The sequence below is a fragment of the Malurus melanocephalus genome, unplaced genomic scaffold (genome assembly GCF_030028575.1).
Source record: "Malurus melanocephalus ecotype Western Australia unplaced genomic scaffold, MMel_1.1 scaffold_965, whole genome shotgun sequence".
Lineage (NCBI taxonomy): Eukaryota > Metazoa > Chordata > Aves > Passeriformes > Maluridae > Malurus > Malurus melanocephalus.
In genome coordinates, this window is record NW_026624197.1 from 103,837 (window position 1) to 108,669 (window position 4,833).

Genomic DNA, 4,833 nt, shown 5'->3' on the forward strand with positions numbered 1-4,833 from the left:
CCACCCCAGCACCGCCTTGGCCAAGTGGCAGATGCCGATGCCGATGCCGGGGCTTTGTCCCTGCCCTATGATGTTGCCTGTGATTTATAGGTCATTTTACAGCAGCTGTAAAGAGGCTGTAAATTATAGGAGGGGCATAAATTAGCCACGGACCCCTTTAGTGGCCATAAAGATCTAAGGCCACCACAGCTGCCTTTGGGGCTGGCACCCCGGGACATTCCCGAGGACAGCCCGGGGTGTCTCCAGCCAGGCCAGCGGGGCTGTGCTGATTTATTTAGCACAGGGCAGATAAATGGGGCCTTTTATTCCAGCAGAGCACAGTGTGACAGGTGGGGAGGGGCTGGAGCAGCCCGGGGCTCCCTGCCCTGCCCAGGACAGACCTTCCCCCCCATTTCCCTGGGGACAGCGGTCACTGCGTCCCCTCGAGGGGTTCCTGGTGCTGGGAGCCCAGAGCCAGCAGGGGTTGGTGGCCCAGCCTGGTGGCCCAGAGGCAGCAGCAGGGTGGGGACAACGCCTCGGGGCTCAGGGGTGGCTGCTGTGCCATCTGYCACCCCCAGGGACTGTCCCCTCATGCCACGTGTGCCCCCTGTGCCCCCCACACCACCGAGCCCCCCGAATTCCTGCGCTTTCTCCCCACACGGCGGCAGTTGGTGCCCTGTTGTTGTGCAGGGTGACCCTGGAGCACAAACAGCTTTGCCTGTTAATTACATTATGTCTAACGAGCAGGATCAGGCGGAAGGGATTAAACCTTGGATCTGCTTCTGCAGCCCTGGAGCACAGGRGAGAAAAGCAGCTTTATCCATTGGAAATGGGAGTCACTTCTCACCCCGACTCCAAGCCCAGAGTTAATCTTGGTTTGCCCCGTGTGCTGACAGCCCCACACACAGGCAGGGCAGGATGCTCTGAGCCCAGCCTTGAGGAAWTCCCTGCCTGACCCATCCTTGGAGCCTGATTGAGGTGCTGGAGCTCCCACAGGGCAGATCKGACAGATTCTGCCAGCCCAAGCCCAACCCTTGGCACACTCCAGGGACCCCTTCCCTCTCCAGGGACCCTTCCCTCTCCAGTTGGAGGCCAGGGATTGTTTTGCCCAGCGACTCTGCCAGCCAGAGCAAGCCTAGAGCAGCTCCTGGGYGAGAGATTTGCATGATAATTTGGCCTGAATTTGCGTTTGGTTCCCAGCCAGGGGTCACCAGGTCTGGAGCTGGTGGTGCTGCTGGGACAGGGCTGCAGTGGGTCAGCAGCTGGGCTGACAGCAGGGTCACCCTCTGTCACTCAGCCCTGGTGACAGGCACTTCACAGCCCTGCAGCATCACTGCCTCCCACAGCTGAGCCCCTGAGCTCCCTGGAGAACCAAGGAATCCCTTAAATTGGAAAATGCCCTTAGGAGCATCAGCTGTAACCCCACAGTGCCGAGCCCTCACCCCATATCCCACCCCAAACCCGACACTGCAGCCCTCCCTGCCATCACCCGACCTTGGGTGATGAATGACAGGGAAATCCTCTGTCCCCAGCTGGGCACGGGGCTTGGTGGCAGCTGGTGACACTGCCAGCATGGGGACACGGCTGTGGGAGGTGACACTGCCCCGGGCAGGGTGCTCAGAGGACTCAGCTCAATCCCTGTCCCCAGGAGGGGCAGGCACAGCCACCGACCCTGGCCCAGAGTGCAGCTGTGAGGAGGCAGCAGTAAATCCCAGCTCATTGCTGGAGACCCCAAGGAGAGCATCTGCAGCTTGTTTTCAGCATSAACTCCTGTAAAAAGGGCACCGTGTCCATAAATCCATCACGGGGGAGCTTCCTGGAAGCCCAGCTTGGCTTCTGTTCCTCTCATTCCCCATGCTCAGGGCTGGGCAAGTCTGGGAGTCAGGAATGTCCTATCCCAACCCTGAGCCCTGCAGTGTCACTCAGCTCTAATGTCCCATCCCTGAGCCCTTCAGAGTCACTCAGTTTTAATGTCCCATCGCCAGGGCCATCCCTGAGCCAGGCTGTGCTCTGTGTCCTCCAGCATCAGCTAAAACTGGTTCTAAATTCTCCTTGGCAACCGCAGCTCAGGAGTCAAGAGCACGGTGAACACAGTCAGACACTGGCAGGTGAAAGCACCAGAGGATGCTCCCTCTCGGCAAATTAAGCCCAAATGTATTAATCAATGAGACAAWTTTAAAAAGCTTTTATGCACTTGTGCAGCTCTTGCTCTATATTTCCAGCAGTCACCTGCTCCAGAGCTGCAGGCCGGGATGAGACCCTGGGGACACTGAGTCACCTTTACCTGGAAATGCCCTGCAAAGGCATTCATTCTTTTCCTGAGTCCCACCCGGGGATGCTGCAGAAACCTGGGGAATGCAGGAGAAAATTGGCTGTTTGAGAATAAATAAGAGCAAGAGGATCCCAGCCATCCCCGATGGATTGAGAGGAGCCTCCACARTCTGGAGGGGTGAGAGAGTTTAGGGTCTGGCTGTGGTTTCCTCTGCCTTCCTCCTCCTCCTCCTGTTTGCAGTGTGTGGGAGGCAGCTCCGTCCGGCCTCGCCAGCCTCATGTGGCTTTGGCAGAGGGAGCGGGCACAGCTCTCTGCCCTGCTCTATAAATACCCTGCACTGCCTTCTCCAGGGCTGTCTAGACAGGAAACAGCCAAGAACTGGGAGAAAACTCCTGGTGCAAAAGGGGACTGGGACTGTGCTGGGAGCCCGGGGAAAAGCACTGCTGGAGTGTCAGGATGTGCCCAGGGAGCTCCTCTGGAAGGGGCTCTGGGCTCCAGGACTCAAAGAACTGAACAATCTTAGATCTCCAGGATTCCATGAGGCACTGAGGGCTTGCCCTGTGCTGCTTGCACCTCACTGCAAACCGTGCACTGCTGATCCTCCCCTCTGGGGYGGCTTCTTCAAGTGCAAGAACTTCTAAAAATCCTCCTTCTCCCCATGAATTGTAACGGGCAGAGCCCTGCACCAAACACCTCAAATCCAGGGGATCCCGGGCTCTGGATGAGGTGGGGAAGGATGGGGAGGAAGGGTGGTTACACCACGCAGTCACAACCACCCCTTTCCTCACTAAAGCAGATAAAGCAGAATCCTCATCTGAGGAGATCCCCCAAGTGATTTTTCTTGCGCCTGTATCGCTACAAATGCTGTAAATTACTGACATTTCTTATCTGGCCTCTGTTCCTCCCACCCTGACACTGAGCACGGCAGAGCAGCTCTGGGATGGGATCCCCTGGACTCAGCTTTTTGGGTCCTTCCTTCCAGCTGCTAAACCTGTCTGAGTTTGTTTTGCATTGCTTTCCCTTTATATTTTYGCAGGATAAAGTCGTCATTCTGGTTGCTTTTGTCCCCAGCTGCGGCTTTTTTTTTTTTTTCCCCTGTAAATATCCAAGTACTTGAAAGAAGAAAACAGCTCAAGTTRGTGGGGGAGGAATCGTGGCCTGTGGGTAATGACACATAATGACAGCCCTTCTCCCACTGCAAGGAGCTGCTGTTGGCTTCCAAATGACAGCGTGCACAAAATGCCATTAGCAGATTATCCGAGTGAAGAATCCTCGCAACAACAAGAAGGTGAAATGCATCTGGTCCTGGGAGGAAGCAGCACCATCCTCAGCCCTGGCCACACAGGAGAGGGAGARGCAAATCCTGTGCCCACACAGATCTCTGCATTGTCTGTTCTTCCTCTGGACAGGGACCTGTCCCCGTGTCCCCAGTTCCCAGCAGGGACTGGGACCACCTCTGGGTGCTGTGGGTGCTGCTGAAGGGCTGTGAGAAGGGGATAAAGCAGAATCCTCATCTGAGGAGATCCCCCAAGTGATTTGTCTTGCGCCTGTGTCGCYACAAATGCTGTAAATTACTGACATTTCTTATCTGGGGTGTCCTCCCCTGTGAAGATAACAGCCTGAGGAGGCGGCTGCTGCTGCTCTGATGGACTTCAGCACCTTTATCTGCCCCGGGAGATCTTTGGGGGCCARTCCGGAGATAGCAGGAGGATTTCTCAGGGTGGAGAGCCAAGGGGACAGGATGGGCAGTGTCACACAGTGACAGCCTGTCGCTGTCCTGGGCAGCCGTCGGGGTGTTCTGGTGTCACCAGGTTGTTCTGGTGTCCCTTTTCCATCTCCCAGGAGGCAAACCCAGCGATGCCCTGCTCCTGTCAGGGTGTGAGGGCATTTCCACGGAGCCTGAGCAGCCTCGGCGTGTGCCGAGCATCMGTAAAACCGATGGGAAGAGCTGGAGGTCCCCTGGGACAGTTATTAAACATCTCAGCCCTGAGAGCAAACCGGGCTGGAACAGAGGGACATTCACACAGCAGCTCAGCCCCAGTGCCAGGGGGGCAATGTCAAACAAACATCATTAATTTCCCTCTGCAAATCAATCGGGGGCAGGCAGGAGTCAAGCTCTGCCGTGCAGGAGATGCCCTGCAGTGGATAATCCTCCTCCTCCACGATCAGGGTGATCCCCACACTCCGAGGGCTCCTGCTCACCTCGCAGTAAATCAGAGCCTCCCCTGAGCACGATCTCTTGAGGGGATGATCGGTGAATTCCTGCCTGCAGTGCCCAGGGCAGTGTCCTGAGCTGACAGCACATTTCTGGGATGGATGGCTCAGCCCTTTACCTGGCAGCTCTGGCAGTGTGGGGAAGGCTTTGCCTTAGAGCCCGAGGGGATGCAGAGCCCTGAGCATCCTTCACCCCCATCTCCCCTCTCCCTGTGCTGGGGAGGAGGTGGGTGCCCGTCCTGGAAACGCTCCAGTCTGGAGACACACTGCAGRGCTGCCGCTGAGGAATTGCCGGCCCTGAGCGCTGTCTGCAGACAATAAAATATCATGTGATGTCTTAATGAGCCCCTCGGCATGTGACAATTGCA